The sequence below is a fragment of the Equus przewalskii genome, chromosome 6 (assembly GCF_037783145.1).
Source record: "Equus przewalskii isolate Varuska chromosome 6, EquPr2, whole genome shotgun sequence".
Classification (NCBI taxonomy): domain Eukaryota; kingdom Metazoa; phylum Chordata; class Mammalia; order Perissodactyla; family Equidae; genus Equus; species Equus przewalskii.
This window is the reverse complement of record NC_091836.1, coordinates 85,775,713-85,795,594: the sequence shown is the minus strand read 5'-3', so window position 1 is coordinate 85,795,594 and position 19,882 is coordinate 85,775,713. Positions and strand designations below refer to the sequence as shown.

General features: G+C 41.4%; 1 long non-coding RNA gene across 1 annotated transcript; it reads left to right on the top strand.

Annotated features, from left to right (window-relative positions):
* Window positions 1–18: 18 nt before the first annotated feature.
* LOC103557142 (uncharacterized) lies at window positions 19–19,683 on the top strand. Its single transcript, XR_546382.2, has 4 exons — window positions 19–165; window positions 3,803–3,887; window positions 7,341–7,503; window positions 17,107–19,683. It is a non-coding gene; the product is annotated as an uncharacterized lncRNA (long non-coding RNA).
* The last annotated feature ends 199 nt before the right edge of the window (window positions 19,684–19,882 follow it).

The window sequence follows — 19,882 nt, the reverse complement described above, 5'->3', positions numbered from 1 at the left end:
GGGCGGAGGCGAGGCGGTGCGGGCCGGCGGGGAGGCGGGCAGCGTGCGGCGCGTACGCGCAGGAGCCTGGGGGCGGCTGAGCCAAGAGGGACGTGGCGCTCTGCGACGCGGGCGGGGAAACCGCGCCCCTTCCTTCTCGAGCGTTGTGGAGCAAGATTTGGGCGGGTGAGGTGCTGTCCCGGGACCGGGACAAAACCCGGGGATCTCCTCCCGCTTGGCCGGTGGCCCGCGCCGGCAGCGCCCGGGCGGGGCAGAGACGGGCTGCAGGCGCGTTTTCGCCCACAGGCCCGGCTGGGTCTAAGCCCCGGCCTCCTCCGCCGCGGGAATCCTCCTCGTCTTTGTAACTCGCCCGCCCCGCTCGTGCCGGTCCCTCGGCCACTGTGGCTCGATTGCTGTTTACTCCACCTTCTGTCCCACCCGTCTGCGGACAGGTCTCTTTTCTCTACACCCTCCCCCCCGTAGAACTGAGACATCTACTCCACGCCCTTCACTTTAAAGATGGGGAAACTGAGGCTCGAAGATATACGAGGGTCGAGGGATGGAGAAGCTTTTGGAGCCTCGAGGCTGATTTTGAATCTTGAATCTGCGTAATAATAGCACCTTCCTGAGCCTTAGTTTTCTCCCTTGTAAAAAATGGTATCGTCTACCTCAGGGGTGTTACTGGAGATCAGATAACCTTCCAGAAAACCAGTACAGAACCTGATGGGTATGTGAGTCCTGGTAGCTTCCTTTTTATCAGGAAGTATTAGGGGTTGTAGCTAAGTGCACTAATCTGAAGTCAGACTGCCTGTGTCGCCAAACCGGACTTGGCTTATCGCAAACCAACTCCGCGAGTAGGGGCAAGTTCCTTAAGCACCCTGTGCCTCAGTCTCCTTGTCTGTAAAATGGGGTAATAATAGTTCCCACCTTACAGCATAACATGTCAATAGAAAAGTGACTGGCACATAGTAAGTGCTTAGTAAATATTAGCCTTCTCACTTTAGTGGCCCCGCTAAGACCATAATTCAAGTCTCTGGATTCCAATCTTGCAATGTTTACTCTCGTACTCCTCTCCTCTACATGCTTAGCATAGTGCCTCGAGGTTAAGCTCCTTTTTAAGGTTCAGGAGGAAGCTTTTGTTCATTTTGTTTAAATCAAAATCTCAAACTATCTCCCTTATCATCGTGAAAGTCCTAGAATGTTGACTCTTCCTCAACTGAAGGTTTAATAGCAGCGGTGAATGTAAGGAGAATAATAATCTTCAGTTCCAACGGATAGATTAAAGAGTGAAAGCATGAGAGAAAGAGGACATTCAAGAGGCTATGGTGTAGGAGCTCTGAATTTCAATGTGAAAAACATGAGAAATATGATTATTTAGGTATTGGTTTTGTATCGTTTGTAGGGGAGGAAGACATTTCCTCTACCCTCTCTGGGTTCTTCTGGCCGGAGAATGAATTAAATTCACATGAGACAGAATAGCAGAAGAAAATTAAACAAAGCTTTATCTAAAATCTGAGGACCATGGCCCGGTGACTTTCTTCCCAAAGGAAGAAAGGGCACCGAAGAAGTGGGGTTCACAGAGTGGCTGTATACCCCCAAACAGGATGTTTCACGTAGGATTGAAATGTCTCTTTTACAGTAGTCGCGAGACTGCTCTGTCGGCACAGCGATTCATGGAAACAGCAGATAGGTCTGCTGTCTCAGTGAACACAGCAGGGTGGCAGGTCTGTTGTCTCCAGCTGGGTGGTCACAGGTGAGCTGGGTGGTGAAAGGTGAGTGCAGCAATCAGTTCCTAGCCTAAGGAAAGATGCTTATCCTTAAGGAAATACCATTGCGGGGGGGGGGGGGGAAGTTGCACCTTTATCTTAAGGCCATTTGTTCTTGCCATAGTAATGTTTTAAAGCAGATATACAGTGCGTGCTCAATGGCCACAGTCAGGCCCTTTTGGAAAAAAGCAAAGTCAGGCCAAATTAGGTTTACACCAAATGGCTTCCTCATGTACACCAATATATCCTATTACTTGCCATTTCTATTTGTCAATGTATACATGGGAGAGGCTCAGGCAAGCTGAGCAACTTGCCAAAATGGCTGAAACCACCACCTTAAATATCACATCCAGCTAAAGACAAAGGAGGATGTTGAGGGTGGGGGGAGTCAGTTACAGGAGGTTACCAGACAAGCACAATAAACAAATGCAGATTTAAGTCCTTGCCTTCCCCACTGATTAAGAGTTTCTAGAGATAAGGGCTTCCCCCATTCTTCCTGGTACAGAGGGAGATATCTTTACAGATGAAGATTTCCTTTACAATGTAAACATCTCTTGCAAAGGGTAAGTAAATTCTACTTTTCAGTTGCTTTCCTGTCTGCAAAGTAACCAGCCCCAAATAATCATCATGCCAAAGAGACATATCTTGGGGTGGCCAATTGCAGGCCCCCACACGTTAATAACCAATGTTAGAGTCAGATCAGAAGACAGTACCACATCCCGGCACTGTGGAAAACACTAAACTGTAAATACATTAAAGGCAGAAACTACCTTGCACATTTGTATTACCCATTATCTACCACAGGGTGAAACAGTACCTGATCCAGGCCCTAAAATTTGGGACAGACTCTTTAAGGGGAGACCCTGAAAGATCTGTAATAATCTGTCTAGATTACTTATAGTAATCCAATGGAAATGAAGGATGGAAAACCAGAAGACTGGATTCGTCCAACAATGCAATGAAAGGAAAAGGGTAATGAACACGCACTTGGTGATTGGGATGCCAGCATCATTCTCAGCAATATTTTGGGGTGAAGGAAAAAGAGAAGACAAGGAAGACAGGGCAAACAGATGAAAGAGCAAGATGCAGGATTAGGAGAAACCTCTGACGAAAATACTTCAGAATGTCATATGCATATAAAGCAGGCAACAGCATCTCTTATACTCATAAAAGTCATTTTGTAGTAGGGAAGAATAATGTTGATAGTGACCCCTGGAAACATCCTATGGTCTGAGGGACTTATAAGGAAATGTTGCTTTACTTAGTAGGTAAAACCCAAAACTTGGGGGCTCAGCACTGATGGAGAATCTCCTGATGGGGAAGAGGACTGAAGAACACACCACTACACTGTACAAGGGAAAAAACAAGTCTTTGGAGTCAGAACTGGGTTCCAGCCCTGCCTGGATTAAAAACCCAGTTCCACCTTTATTAGCTGAATGTCCTCTGGCAAGTTACTTAAATTCTCTCCATGGCATAGCTTCCTCATCTCTAACATGAAGGCAACAATAGTTCCCACATCAAATAGCCATGAAGATTAAATGAGTTTGTATTTGTAAAGCAGTTAGAGCAGTGCCTAGCACACAGAAAGTGCTCTTTTAATGTTTGCTAACATGTTGGTCTCAGTATCTCCATCTGTACCCTGGGATCATAATGCTGAACTTACTGTAAGGATTCAAATGATGTATGCAAAGTGTTAGAGAGGAGATGCTCAATAGATATTACTTCTCTTCCACCCACTCACCCCAAACCCCAGCCTGTTACCTTTGAACCCCTTTCTGATTACCACTGCCACTGCCATCGAGGGGCCGTTACTCAGCCTGGTCTAAGCAAGGGTAAAATATCTTTCCTTAATTTCCCTTGGCTCAGCTGAAATGCTCAAAATGAGTTTCCTGGCGGCCAAGAGAAAATAAAAGGGAAATAACTCCAGAAAACTGGCTGATGTGAAGCCTGCCCCATATGACATCTGTTGGTACTCCAGGAAAAATATGTATATATATGGTGTCAAGGAGATTCTGGCTTGTTAATTCTTCAAGTCTTCCCTTTCTCACTCCTTCTAGGATCCCACGGAACAAGAACTGGCAAGTTTTTCATTGTGTTCAGAAGAGGGGAGAGGGAGATGGTAGTACTTACTCGCAAGAGACAGTAAGTAATCAGGAACAAATAAAGTCTACAGTACACTCTACATGGGAGCCAAGACGTACTAGTTTTATCAAGGGTCAACAAACTGAGGCTCTAGGACCAAATCAACCAGCTGCCTCTTTTTGTAAATGGTTTTATTGGAACACAGCCATACTCAACAGCCACACCATTTGTTTATGTATGGGCTCTGCTTGCTTTTATACTACGATGGCAGGGTTGAGTGGTTGTGACAGAGATTGTACGGCCCTCAAAGCCAAAGATATTTACTACTGTCTCTTTACAGAAAAAAATGGCTAACGCATGATCTAGATAATTCACCCACAATCATCTTCTCAGTATCCCCAGTGCAAAGATTTCCACCTTCACCCAATCCTCTAATCCGTGGCTTCTCGGACTTTAATGTGTTGTCAACCTTAAAAAGGAAACAGCCAGTTGTTTTACCAGAAAGATGGGTTTATTCTAGAATAGCAGGGGAATTGCAATTCAGGACAAGCAAGCTATAGCAAAAGCCATGGGCAAGCCCAGCAAGCAAAGGAGAGGAACATTATTTTATAGGGAAATAGGAGGACGTTGGGAGGAGTTGTTTGAAACGGAAGTCCACTGGTGGAAAGTAAGAGTGATGGTTTCTCATTGGCTGTTGCTGGGGTGCTGGTAGTTGATTTCTTTTTTTTTTTTTTTTTAAGATTTTATTTTTCCTTTTTCTCCCCAAAGCCCCCAATACATAGTTGTATATTTTTAGTTGTAGGTCCTTCTAGTTGTGGCATGTGGGATGCCACCTCAGCATGGCTTGATGAGCAGTGCCATGTCCTTGCCCAGGATCCAAACCGGCAAAACCCTGGTGAACTTAACCCCTGTGCCACAGGGCCAGCCCCAGTGTAGTTTTTTCTTTTCTTTTCTTGAGGAAGATTAGCCCTCAGCTAACATCGGCTGCCAATCCTCCTCTTTTTTTGAGGAAGACTGGCCCTGAGCTCACATCCATGCCCATCTTCCTCTACTTTATATGTGGGATGCTTACAACAGCACGGCTTGCCAAGCGGTGCCATGTCCACACCCAGGATCCAAACCGGCAAACCCCGTGCTGCCAAAGCAGAATGTACGCACTTAACCACTGCGCCACTGGGCCAGCCCTGATTTCTTATAGGAGATGCAATGTACATCTTCTCCAGTTGGGTCCTGTAATTGGTGATTCTTTCCTGTTGATGATTCTTCTGTTGCGGTCTGTAATTGACAGTTCTTCAGTTCAATTTATATGGGTGGTACTGCATGAGAGCTCCCCCTTCTGGTCTCCTGACTCCCTTTTAGTGAGGTTTCACTTTATTAATTTTCAGTGCATAAAAATCAGCTAGAGGTCTTGTTAAAATGCAGATTCTGATTCAGTAGATCTACACTGAGAGCTGAGATTCTGCGTTTCTAATAAGCTCTAGGGTGATACCAATACTGCTGGCCCCTGAATCTACTTGATCCCATCAGGGTTTTTTTCTTTTTTTTTAATTGAAATATAATTTGACATATAACATTATATTAGCTTCAGGTGTACATGTTTCGATATTACAGATTCAGTATGTGTATATTGTGAAACGGTCACCACAAGAAGTCTAGTTAACATCCATCACCACACATACTGTAGTTACAAATTTTTTTTCTTGTGATGAGACTTTTTAAGATTCACTCTTAGCAACTTTCAAATATGTGATACAGTATTTTTAACTATAGTTACCATGCTGTACTTTATATCTCCATGACTTATTTATTTTATAACTGGAAGTTTGTACCTTTTGACCCCCTCCAACTTTCACCTACTTCCCATCCCCCACCTCTGGCAACCACCGGTTTCTTCTCTGTATCTGTGAGTTTGGTTTCTTTTTTTTTAGATTCCACATGTAAGTGAGATCATATGGTATTTGTCTTTCTCTGTCTGACTTCTTTTAATGCCCTCAAGGTCCATCCATGTTGTCACAAGTGGCAGGATTTTCTTCGTTTTTTGGCTAAATAATATTCCATTGTAACATTATTTACCTTGTAATATTGTAATATTCCAATGTATATATATGTATACCACATTTTCTTTATCCATTCATCCATCAATGGGCACTTAGGTTATTTCCATATGTTAGCTATTGTGAATAATGCTGCAATGAACGTGGGGGTGCAGATAGCTTTTCAAGATAGTGTTTTCATTTTCTTCAGATAAATACCCAGAAGTGGAATTGCTGGATCAGATGGTAGTTCTATTTTTAACTTTTTGAGAAACCTCCATACTGTTTTCCCCAGCGGCTGCACCCATTTACATTCGCACCAACAGTGCACTGGTGTTCCCACTTCTCCACATTCTCACCAGCACTTGTTATTTCCTGTCTTTTTGATAATAGCCATTCTAACAGGTGTGGGGTGATATCTCACTGTGATTTTGATTTGCTTTCCCTGAAGATTAGTGATGCTGAGGGCCTTTACATACTCTTGCTGGCCATCTGACTATCTTTTTTTGGAAAAATGTCTATTCAGGTCCTTTTACCACTTTTAAATTAGATTATTTGGGGGGGTTTTTGCTATTGAGTTGTAGCAGTTATTTATATATTTGGATATTAACCCCTTATCAGATGTATGATTTGCAAATATTTTCTCCCTTTCCGTAGGTTGCCTTTTCATTTTGTTGGTGGTTTCCTTTGCTGTGCAGAAGCTTTTTAGTTTGGTGTAGTCCCACTTGTTTATTTTCGCTTTTGTTGCCTTTGCTTTTGGTGTCAAATCCAAAAAATTACTCCCAAGACTGATGTTAAGAAGTTTACCACTGGGACCGGCCCTGTGGCTGAGTCGTTAAGTTCACACACTCTGCTTTGGCTGCCCAGGGTTTCACCGGTTCAGATCCTGGGTGCAGACATGGCACTGTTCGTCAAGCCATGCTGAGGTGGTGTCCCACATACCACAACCAGAAGAACCTATGACTGGAATATACAACTATGTACTGGGGGGCTTTGGGGAGAAGAAGAAGAAGAAGAAGAAGAAAAAAAACAGTTTACCACCTATGTTTTCTTCTAAAAATTTTCTGGTTTCAGGTCTTGCATTCATATCTTTAACCCATTTTGAGTTGATTTTTGTGTATGGTGTCAGATAGTTGTCCAATTTCATTCCTTTGCATGTGACTGTCCAGTTTACCTAACTCCATTTATTGTAGAGACTATCCTTGCCCAAGTATATATTCCTGGCTCCTTTATTGTAAATTAATTGACCGTATATACATGGGTTTATTTCTGGGTCCTCTATTCTGTTCCATTGATCTATTGTGTCTGTTTTATGCCAATATCATACTGTTTTGATTACTATAGCTTTATAATATAGTTTGAAATCAGGAAATGTGATGCCTCCGCCTTTGTTCTTCTTTCTCAAGTTGCTTTGGCTGTTCAGGGTCTTTTGTGGTTACACATGTGGACGAAACTGGGAGTCCTCTCTCTTGTCTAACAGGTGAATTGAGCAAGCAAGCTGCATAGGCTTAAAGTCAGTACAGAAATCCATGCTGTACTGTGAAGCAGCCATGCAGGCCTCATAAGCCTGTGTCTAAATGACCTTGAAACCCCTCATCTGAGGACTGAAGATGCCAGCAGGATGAATCAGCAACAGGAAAGAGGTAATGGGTGTCCCGCTCTCACACGTCCCAGCTGCGTTTCTCAGAGATTGAGGGAAAAAGTAATGACCATGGTCCTTGCCTCCTTCCACACATAGATAACACCAACATTACAAGCCTCATTTGATATAAAACCAGAAGTTCATATTATCCTTGAAGTGGATGACTATCAGTTGTGTAAGCCCTTTCCTGCACATACGCTACTTTGTTAAAAAAGTATATAAACTCTATCATTCCTTAGAATACTCTGTTGGACTATTTCCTGGGATTCAAATTGCTCATTTTGACCATCAAATAAACTCCTTTAATCGACCTTTACCCAGACTCTTTATTTGAGTCAACACACACAAATTTTAGGACTATTTGTTCTATTTCTGTGAAAAATGCCATTGGAATTTCCATAGAGATTGCATTGAATCTGTAGATTGCTTTGGGTAGTATGGATGTTTTATCAATATTAATTCTTCCAATCCAAGAGCACAGAATATCTTTCCATTTATTTGTATCTTCTTTAGTTTCTTTCATTAATGTCTTAGGGTTTTCAGTGTACAGGTCTTTCACCTCCTTGGTTGAATTTATTCCTAGGTGTTTTATTTTTTTTGATGCAATTATAAATGGGATTGTTCTCTTTTCTTTCCCATCAGTTTTTATTATCAATTCTCTCTTGTTATTTCTTCTCTCACTATCCAGCTTAATTTCTCTGGTTCATCAGTAAAATAAGTCCCATACAAACGTCAACTCCCTTGCCTTTCTTTCACCCCGTTGCTCCTACTTGACAAAAACCCAGCCCTAGATGAACCCAAAATATGCCTTCTCCTTGTCTGTACCAATGTAGCTCTACATTTGCAGGAGAAATATCATTTGACCCATGTCTCTAAATTCATGGTCACCAACCTCAGATAGACCCTAACCACTGCCCAGCAATCCTCCAATGTTTCTCTAGCATGCTCTCTCTTCCACACCCTCAAAGACCATTCCATACATCTTCTTACTCCTCAGACTTCCCATTCTTCCTTCCTACTCATTTTCAGCTGACCGTAAGTCAACTTTGTTGAGAATCTCCTTGTACAAGTTAAGGAACTCTTGTTTTAAAGCAAGGTTTCTCAACAGCAACACTGTTGACACTTTGAGCCAAATATGTTTTATTGTGGGGGATTGTCCTGTATGTTTAGGATGTTAGCAGCATCCCTGGTATCTACTCTCTAGATCCTAATAACACCCACCTCCAGTAGTGACAACGAAAAATATCTCCAGACATTGCCAGATATCCATGGAGGAGTAAAATCTCCCCTAGTTTGGAAGCACTAGTTTAAAGTAACAGACACCAATTCCAGCTAACTTAAAGAAAAAGGGGATTTATTGAAAGGATAATGGACAGACTGAGAGGAAAAGAATCCCAGGGGCGGGATTCCAGGGGCTTCTTTCTAGAAGTGATAATCAGGTTAACTCCTTCTGCCTTTGGGTGTTCCTAATTAAGTTTAAAATTCTCAGTAGGAAGAATCTAAGTCCTGTTTAGGTCAGGAATTCACTCCTGTGTCCTAGGGAATAGAGTCTGTAACTAGAACCAAGCTAGGAAGAGGTGTTTAGCAGAAAAAAAGGAATAGCCGCCATACTCCTCCCATATTCTGTGTCTGTATTCAGCTAAAGTGACATAAAACCTGACTGCAGAGACTTCAATGCATTGGAATTTATTTTTCTACTATAAAAATCCATTTGAAGGTAGGTAGTTGTTGGCATTGCTTCAGCTGCTGAGCAGTATCATCACAGCCTCTTTCCTTTTCTCAGCTCTGGCTTTTCATCTTCAAGCTTATGGAAGGTTGAAAGACGGCTATCATACTTCCTGACATCATGAATCATGACCCCATTCAAAAGTAGGAAAAACATGGAGGGAGTGGGCAGCAAAAGAACCTTTTATGTGAGAAGTTTCCTTTCCTTTTATCAGCAAAGGAAAAAGCTTTCACTGAAGCCCCTTCAGCAAATAACCCCTAAGTTCCATTGAGCAGAAATAGGTTATATGGCCATTCTCTTAGCTGCAAGATATGACAGGAAAGTAGTGTCTGACAAAGGTGAATGCAGTAGTCATGACTGGCTTAGACCAATCACTGTTAATCCTCTGGATCTGCGCCCTTTGGGGCCAAATTTTAGGTTCTCTTAGCAAGAGAAGAGGGTCTAAGCTGTTAGTTAGGCAATAGTGTGGTGTCTGCCATGTTTTCCCAATATCAGATCCACAAATCTACATGATTCTGTAACCATTTCCTCTTTCTTCCCTCTGTAACAACAAAAGGCAAACGCTTTACCTGTGCTCTGAATCCTGTTCCCCTCACCCAGTTCTCAAGGACTTTGTTTTCTCACTTGGCCATCCCCTTTCTTTCCTATATCGCTAATCTTCCCTAGCTATCGAATCACGTTCTAGGCATACAAACATGCTGTAGGAGTGTTTTCCATCCTTAAGAATCCCTACCTTATGGATAGATTTTAAAAATGTGATACAACAAGTGTAGTAAAATGTTAATTATAGAACTTAGTGATATTTACTGCAAAAGTATTTCAATTTTTCTGTATGTTTAAAACTTTCATAATATAATATTTGAAATAAAATTCTTTCATTGACCCCAAATCACCCTTCAGCTTATTTCTCTGCTTATTATTTGTTCAAATTCCTTTAAAATGTTCCTTTCTCTTCTTGCTCTCCTCCCTTTTACTCTTGATTTATGCCAATCTGACTTCCATCTCCACCACTCCTCTGAGATTGCTCTTATTAAGCTCCCCTTTGAATGGACAGTTTTCTGTTCTCATCTTATTCAGCTGTTCAGCAGCATTCTTTACTGCTGACGTCTCTCTCCGTGAAACACTTTCCACTCTTGGCATCTGACACCATTCTCTTCTAGTTTTCTTTCTAACTTTCTAGATACTCTTTTCAGTCACCTTTGCCAGCTTCTTCTCTGTTATCCAACTTCTAAAAGTTAGAATGTCCCAAGGGTTCATTCTGGGACCACTGCTCTGTCTATAGCCAATTTTTCCACAGGGGCACCATTGACATTTTGTGTCTGATGCTTTTTCATTGGGCAGGATTTCCCATGCACTTCAGGATGTTTTACATTCCTAGACCCTACCTACTAAATGCCAGTAGTGTCCCCTTTGTCCCTCAATGTGACAACCCAAATTGCCTCCAAAAAGTCCCTAGAGAAGTGATACTTCTCAGGGTTAAAAACCATTTGTCTCTTATTGGGTGATCCCAGCCATTCCATGACCTTAACTATCATATTTATGCTAATTCTCAAATGTCTCTGGCCCAAACATCTTTTCTGAACTCTAGACTGCTTCTAACTATGTACATGACGTTTCCATTTGAATCGCCATTCATAGAAACTCAATAAATATTTGAGGAATGCATGGTCTAATTAACTATCTTAGGCCCCCTTTTGTCTAAAACTAAATTCCTGATCTTTTCCTACTTGTTGTTTCCTGTGGGACATGTGGAGATGTGCTGCTAACATCCATCTTCAAGAAAGGACTGGCTGCCCAGTATGAGGAGTGTGGTGAGCTGACAGCCTTAAGCTGTTACCTGCTTCGGGGTTTGCCTCAGCCTTAGAACCAAAGTTACACTCTTCTTGGGCTATAACTGAGGACATAGTCTTCTTGAGGAGGCTCCCAGCCAATGACTAAGCAAAGTGGTAGTACAAGGCCTCCCCCAACGCAGAACTTCACTAACTGGCAGTCTTTGCTCTGGAGGTCCCCATTGGGGTGGCGGAGAGTTTGTCAGATTTGCATCACTATCTGCAAGCTCCTCCTACACAATTCTACTTCTGTCTCTTTTCCTTTTACAAGTTTTATTCCTTAGTAAACCTTTTGCATACCTAACTCTGTCTTAGCATTTGCTTCAGCATTTGCTGAACCTATTCAGCACTCTCTCTTTCTCGTTTCAGTAAATGGTATGCAGCCAATTGCTCAAGCCAAAACCCTATGAGTCACCCCTGAGTCTTAGTTTTCCTTCATACGACCTATCTAATCCATCAGCAAGTTCTGTTACTTCTACTTCCAAAATACATAATCTACTTCTTTGTCTCTCCTGCTACCAACCCAGTCCAAGTCATCATCATTTCTCACTGGAATACTGCAAATGGCCTCCAAAGTAGTGTCCTACTCCCACTTTAATCCCTTATAATCCATTCTCCATACAGCATTTTGGGGGTGATCTTTAAAGCATAGCACTACTGGGGCCAGGCTGGTTCCATAGCCATTAAGTTCATGTACTCCGCTTTGGTGGCCCAGGGTTTGCAGGTTCGGATCCCCATCACTGACCTACACACTGCTTATCAAGCCATGCTGTGTCAGGCGTCCCACATATAAAATAGAGGAAGATGGGCACAGATGTTATCTCATGGCCAATCTTCCTCAGCAAAAAGAGGAAGATTGGTGGCGAAAGTTAGCTCAGGGCTAACCTTCCTCAAAAAAAAAACCAAAAAAAACAAAAACGTAGCACTACTCTACTTGAAAACAATGCTCCTAATCCAGACTCCGTACTGTATCTATCTTCATGACGACTCCTGTCTTTCTGTTGAACCTCATTTCTCACCACTCTCCTTCTCAATCACTATACTCTAGCCATGTTGGTTTTTCTGTTCTCAGAAACCATTTCCAGCTAAGGCCTTTGCCCAGGCTGTACCCATTTCAGTAAACCACTATTTTCCCTACATTTTACATGGCTAGATCCTTCTCATCCCATTAGAACTCAAGCACCACTACCTCGGAAAAACCCACTCTAACCTCTCAATCAAAAGTAATTTCCCTCTCCTCCTTCCCATTGCTCTCCCTAATAGTGTGTGTGTATGTATCTATACATGTACCTACATATGAAATTCATTTACATATATAGATATGCGTATATATGCACTTCTTTCCTTGTTTTTTGTCTATCTCTCTCACTAGCCATAAGATCCATGAGAGTGTAGACCACATTTGGTTTGTTTATCACCATTTACCCAGAGCCTAGGACAGGGTCTGATGCATATAGTGGGCAATCAACACATATTTGTGGAATGGATGAGTGAATAAATGAATGAAAGGAAAATCACCTAATTATCTTAGGTCTTCATGTTGTTGGGGATTTTTTCCTCAGTGTTTTGGCAAAGGGATTCGATTTTTGTTTTTATCTTTTTTACCTTTAGAAAGAGAATGGAAATTGTATCCTCTGCTTGCTGATATTATAGTGACTAACATATAGGAGATAAATATTAATAATAGTAAATCATAATATCTAGATCCATGTTACAATGACCATAATTTCAAGAATCTCTTACTTTAAAAATTAGACTATCCCTACCCAAAAAGTTGTATCATATCCTAAGAATGATAATCCTACTCCCACTTAGCAATCGTATCCAAAAAAAAAAAAAAGAATAAACTAGAAACAAAGTAGTAGAAGAATGCTGAAGTATATATTCTGTGAATTACAAGAATTTAGTGAAAATAAAGTTCAGTCATGCTGCAGTAAAGAACATTGTTAAATAATGTATGCAAACAAATGCTGGGTGCATAATTCATAATTTTTGTTTCCTCCCAGCAAAAGACCTTAAAATGTGCAATGACTGCAATTATATAAATCTTATTCCTAATCTCTGGATTTTCATTCCATAAAGTTAGTAAAAGATAACCTCTCACTACCCCTAAGGAACAGACCATATACCCAGAGAGCAGAGTCTCTTTAGAGATCTCCTATAAAACTTCACCGTGATAAAGTTGACCTGAAATGCTTGGAAAACTGAGTTGATACCTTTTACTCACTCTAAAGAGAACTAAATCACAGTATTTAAACATCCTTCTCTAACTTTCATGATTCTTTTTAAAAGCTCCGTTAACGCACACATTTTCTTCTGACATCGTGAACTTTCCTAAACATTCTCATCTTTTTGTGATGCCATACAGATTGTATCTGCCCAGTCCCTGTCCCAGGTTGCGTCCTAGGATAAGGTTAACAAGTGATGTCACAGGGGGATGATACCAAGAAATATGCAAAGGATTGCAGTGGAGGAATGAGTTGTCATTCCAAGGTGATAGAGCAATTCATGATGTCATAAAATGTGCAGCCAGGCAACCTTCAAGAATGGAGGGGAAGATTGTTGGTACAGTTCATGATATCATAAGGAGAGGGGTGAAACTTGATGCTTAAAGGGGTGGGCAAACTCTGAAATCACCAGAGGGTGGTCAAAAATAGTACTTCACAAGAAGAGAGGGGTTGAGTCCATATTTAGGAATTCAGTCATGTCAGAAGGGGATGGAACAGTCCTTCATTCCTTCAAGTATGATATCACACTAAAGTAGGAAAGTTTTAGGACAAAGATCACAAACTAGTGCCCAGGGGTAGAATCAGGCCCATAGACGTGTTTTGTCGGCCTGCATACAGGGTTGGCTTTTTTATAGTTGCCAATTTGGGAGTTTCCATAATAAAAATCAGAATTTCTGGCTTCTCTTGAAAATGTTGGAATTCTGACATCCATTAGCCTGCATTCCTACATGGCAGCCTCTGGCTGGAGCAAGGTAACAGCTTCCCTCTTTGGACAAGGCAGATACTCTTAGTTTACCACCGTCCCCATGTAGCCTACTTCACTCTTTATCCACCTGACTCTTATAGGCATTTAAGTTAGTGACACTGGTTTGGGGAATTCCATATAACACAGAGGTGAGTCAATGTCGAAGAAACATGTCAAAGGAGGGGAAGGTAATCTATGACATAAGAAGATATGCATACTTTGGAAAATCCATTGATAAGGATGGAAGCAACAGGATATTTATATGCTGCCATTTTAATCCTAAGAACATTCCTTCTGATCCTGCCAATTTGACCTCAAAGCATTTTGCCCCCATTATGTAGTTGAGAGTTTTGATTTCCTAATCAAGGAATTAAATTGGATTTAATTTAATTCATAAGATACTTTCCAAATAAATTCACTAATATTGGTGTAATTCTTATTATATGTTTATAAATATCCTTGGTGTCAAACATCCTTGGGTCAGGTTTAGAACAAATCCCATTATCCCCAAGTGGTATAAACCATTATGTCTCCAAAGGATAAGATATTCTATTAACATCACCAACTATTTGTCTTTGAAGCATCCTAATCTCCTTACTGCCTGCATGCTTTGGCTTTAGACTGCTTCTGTTTTTTGACTATGTTTCTCTCTCACGATGCTTCTAGAGATTCTTCAAAGAAGAGTGGAAAAATCACTTCCCCTAACCACACCCTGCTAGCATTAAGAACTCCTCCATTAGGCTCTCATAGAATTTTGAAGATACCTTTATTAAAGAATTTATATCTTTATGATAGAGCTGCAGTAAGTTTTTAAAAAATTTATTAATCACCTTTGGTAGAATTAGAGACTGTGAGTTACTTAAAGTATTTTCATGTCTCTAGGCCCTGGTAATCTGAAGACATTTAATAAATATTTGTTGAATAAATGGTCATAAGTAGGTATAGATATCTACTAGGTCAAAAGGTTATGGGGTGGGGCCATGATGGGACATGCTATTATGTAATAAAAAGTTGCCATAAGGGGATGAAGCAGAATATGAGGTCATGAGAAAAATCTATGAGAATGTATCAGATGACTAGTCTGGAAGTGTTGACTACAACAGGAAGAGGAGCTGGACTCTGCATTTAGGCCACTAGGGTGATGCAAGCCTCTTGGAAATCTTCCCATGTCCAGATAAGCATTAATACCTACCCGAGTGCCTGGAACCTAGAAGGCCAACAATAAATACTTGTTGAATAAATAATGAGTGAGTGAGTCTGGAAATGAGCTATCATATTCCGGGCTCTGGGCCATCCCTAAACCAGACTTTGGTTCTAATCTGGGTTAGTCAGGAGTGATTTGGTTTCTGTGTCAAGCTGGACTGGCACATAACGATGTTATGAGTTGGGCTGATCTCTTAATTGAGGACAACATGCTTGTCTATCTATGTCACTACCACTCTGGGTACCACATTGTATTGAGATGGTACTTTGGGATACTGACTGGATTGTAAGCTGATTTCTGAACTGATATGCTTGGACTGGTCAGCAAGTCTGATCTTAGATATGGGTTCCAGTTTGGGCTATGAATTAGTTTGGCATTTTCCTTGGCTATGGAATTAGCCCTTAACTGAAATCATGAACTAGGTCAAACCACAGAGTATGGTCAAAATTAAAGAATAAAAGAGCTAACCCAAGTAACTTCTGAACACAATGTTTTGGCATATATATACTTAGGCTAAAGACCAAAAGAATTATGAGCATGTGGCCAACCAGGTGGCACAGCAGTTAAGTTCGCACGTTCCGCTTCTCAGCGGCCCAGGGTTCACCGGTTCGGATTCCAGGTGCGGACATGGCACTGCTTGGCAAAAGCCATGCTGTGGTAGGCATCCCACGTATAAAGTAGAGGAGGATGAGCATGGATGTTAGCTCAGGGCCAGTCTTCCTCAGCGAAAAGAGGAGGATTGGCAGTAGTTAGCTGAGGGCTAAACTTCCTCAAAAAAAAAAAAAAAAAGACATTGCCAATGAATTTTGTTCACCACTGGGCCTCCATTTCCTCATAGGGATGAGCACACCCATATATCTTGCAGCCAGTAAAACGTATACGGCAGTCCTATATGTAATAACCTCCAATATATATTGTTAAATCAACAAAGAAACAGAAAAGTATGTATGATATATTCTATTCGTGAACACACACACACACAGATAATCCATCCAACATCTTAGTTTCTCAGTTCCTTAATTCCTTGAATTATAATTATCTTGTATGAGCATGGCTGGAGAAAAACATACAATCATGCTAAATTAATCTGACTTTAAATTTCTGACCTCAGTCCTCAAGTGGGCCCTCAGTGGTACCCAGAAACCCTGCTAAATTCCCTGGACAATTTACTCTCCTCCCCTAACATCATTTAACTCCTCCTCCTTCTCAAACTTCTAAGACCCTTTTCCCACTCTCACTCTCCGCTAATGACATTGCTTTTTATTTCACTGAGAAAACTGGAGGAACCAAAAAGAATTTCCACCTCCTCTCACCAATGTAATCTACTCACTGGCCTACATCTCTCTCTACCTATGTGCTTTATTGTCCCCATTAACAGTGAGTGCTTCATCCAAGCTCCCATGTAAGGCCAACTCTTCCATTTGTGATAGCTCTCACCCCCTCTCACCTAACTGGTTGGATTTCAGACCCATTAAATGGAATTTGAGATCCAGTAAATTCAAGAAACTGAGAATTATGAGAAAGTACATACTATAAATTAAGGGAACTATGAATTGACTCCCAAGTATAAGACAGGGGTAGAGGTCCCCAAGAATTTTCACAAGGAAATCAACTGGGCTAAGAATCAGGAGGTGTTAGTGGTTTTAGTAATGGCTATGCCGCCAGCTGTATGAATTTGGGCAAGTTACTTAGATTCACGGACTTGGGAGTGGTGTGGGGAGCCACAGACAAGGCCAGCAAAACTACCTTTTGACCCTTTGATCCTTCCTATAACTACTCTCTGAATTAGTTAGGGTTCTCACTTACAAGCAACAGAAATCAACTGAGCTAAGCAGAAAATAACTTTATTAAAAGGATATTTGTGGTTCACAGAAACTCTAGGAGGACTGGGAACCCAGGATTGGTGGTTCTGTAGCCAGGAACAAAGCCCAAAAGCACACCCTAGAGCTGAGCTGGTGAAGACGCCACAGTGGCCACTAGGCCCAAACACTGTAGCTCGTGTCAGGGATCCCCCAACCTGACACTGGATGCCTGCCTCGGGATCCACTGCCACTGCTACTCTGGGAACTGGATGGAGCTGAGGGGACTGCAGCCGCCTTACTAGAAGAGATTCCACACAGCCCCTGCTTCTTTACGTCTGTAACTTCACACCCACCATCGTTTTCTGAGGAACCTGCCTCACCCAGCCCGCTACTGAGGGAACGTGTGGGAGTCAAGCTATTCTATAAACAGAGGTGGCTACTGGTTGGACTAGCCATGGGACCTGATTCGAGAACCACAAACCCACAGACTGGCCTGTGAGAATGAGATTGCTCAGCCGTCAAAGCTCTGACCAATCGGCATAATGAAAGCTATTTGAATCAATTTGGCTCTACTTCTGAAATCTGAAATTTGAGAAAATATTGAAAGACTCACTGGTTGGCAGCAGGGGGAGATATGAGAAGACACACGAGGAGAAACAGAGATAAGAGAGATGAAAAACTCCCATTAATAATGGGATAATAAATGACAAGGGATAGTGAAATAACCTGAGCCCCAGGCTAGCCTTGCATTCTGAAGGATGACTGCTCTGAGATTTCTGTGAAATTCTCTTTCCCTCAGTGCTACATGTATCCTGCTTGAGTGATGACTACAAAATTATTAATATATTTATTAATTAATGTATTTAACTAATTAATGTAATAAATAATGTCTTTATTAATGTAATGATTTATGTACTTATAACACATATTAAGTGTTATATAAATGTTACGTAAAGATATATGAATAATCTTGCTGCCTAGTGTATTCATTTTCAAGTAATGTGTTCAGGTACACTAAGGCTAAGTGTATAATAATGTTAAAACTTTCTCAAAAGAAGAGTGAGGAAGGACAGGATATATCTACAAAAAATGGAATGGGTTTACTTTTTTTCACCACCACCCCATCTACATCCCCTAGTTGTTTGGAACTTTTGTTGAGGTTGCCTGACATCCCTACTCATGTGCCTGTGCAGAGGACAGACTCGTCCGGGTTCCATTGTAAGATCTCCTTCCATAGCCTGCCTTGTCCTCCTGAGAGTGCCCTTCCTTTCGGTTCCCCTCCCTAAGGCTGCAGTTCTGTTCCTTTGCCCCAGCCCTGCTCCATGGCCCTGCCCAGTGGGAAGATCTCCTGGCTGCAGAATGCCTGCCTTGGCTAACCATACAGATGGACCAGGCATGGCCTCTGCCTTGTGAGTGACTCTGCCCTTAGGTCACTCACAAACCAAGAGGATCAGTACTGTGTAATCTTGAAACTAGCCATTTTGACTATATAAGAGAACTTGACCTGCTTTCATGTGGTTCTCTAGCATAATTTACATCCACACCTTTGACCATAATCAGTCAGTTATGATTTATATTGAGCCATCCAGAAATAGAACCACTTCCTTAGAGGAAATTACGTTAGAACAACGTCTCCTGTGGTTTACTTTGATGCATTTTCATTTTGACAACAGGAAATTTCGTCCCTGGAAAGAATTTTAAGTTGCATGATATTGTAGAAAGTGTTCCTAGCTAGAAGTCAGGCCTCCTGGAGTTTGATCCTAGCTCTGCCCCTATAACACTGGGAGTGAGTTGTTTCACCTCTCTGGGTCTCCAATTACTAAGACATTCAGTGGTATGGGAAATGGCAAATACTTTTTCATGCTCTCGCAATCAAAAGGAGACTTCTACTGAATCAATGGAACGTTGGGACTGGATACCAACTAGTGTAACCCTCATTTTACAGAGAAGAAAATGAAGCTAATAGTGATACAGTGGTTTATCAAAGTCAGACTATACAATGAGATCAAAGTCAAGACTACGTGATGAAGGCCTGTGCTCTGTTGTTTGCCAGACCCCACACCATTGTGTGCCAACTGGTTATGATGGAGCGGCAGACAACCTTATGCTTAATACAGTTTTCTTCCTTTATTTAGACAATTCCCTTTGAAAGAAAGTCTTTGCATTTGTTGTGATTTACTTTGAGAGATTACAAGTTTTCGTCTTATGTTGTTGGTTGTAATAATTAAAACTTTGAACGGCTTTAAACATTATTTGTGGGATGCAAAAAAATTAAGTAAAACTTTCTGAAAGATGAAAATGTTCCAGTTTTGTAACTGAATAAGACGCTTAGCATGCAGAAGAAGGGGGGTATTAAAGTGGCTTTTTTTGGATATAAGAATTATAACAGGATTTCCCTTGTGAGAAAAAAAACACAGGGACAAGTTTTTAAGATTTGAAGGTCTTTGATAATTAACACAGTGATAATTAATTTTCCTCTCATATGTTGTACTTTATTCTTGTATAACAACATTCATCTAAAGATTATAGATGAATTTTAATCTTGTCTATAATTGTTTTATATAATCCACTTATATTAACGTCTTTCTCTCAGTTCTCAGAGGAGCAAACCAAACTTCTCAGAAATAAAATGCCCTCAAAAGCTCTGCATTGCCTGTCCCTTATTTCAGCAAACTCAAGTCTGAATATGGCTTGTAAGTGGCCTCTGATTCAAATTTAGCCTTGCCTGTAACAGGAGTGATGATACCATCGTGCTAGCCACCAGTTCAGGGTCTACCAGATGAGCTGAGGTCTCCTAGCTCCAAAGCAGTCATCACCATCTCTTCACCACCCTCCTGGGTTCTCTT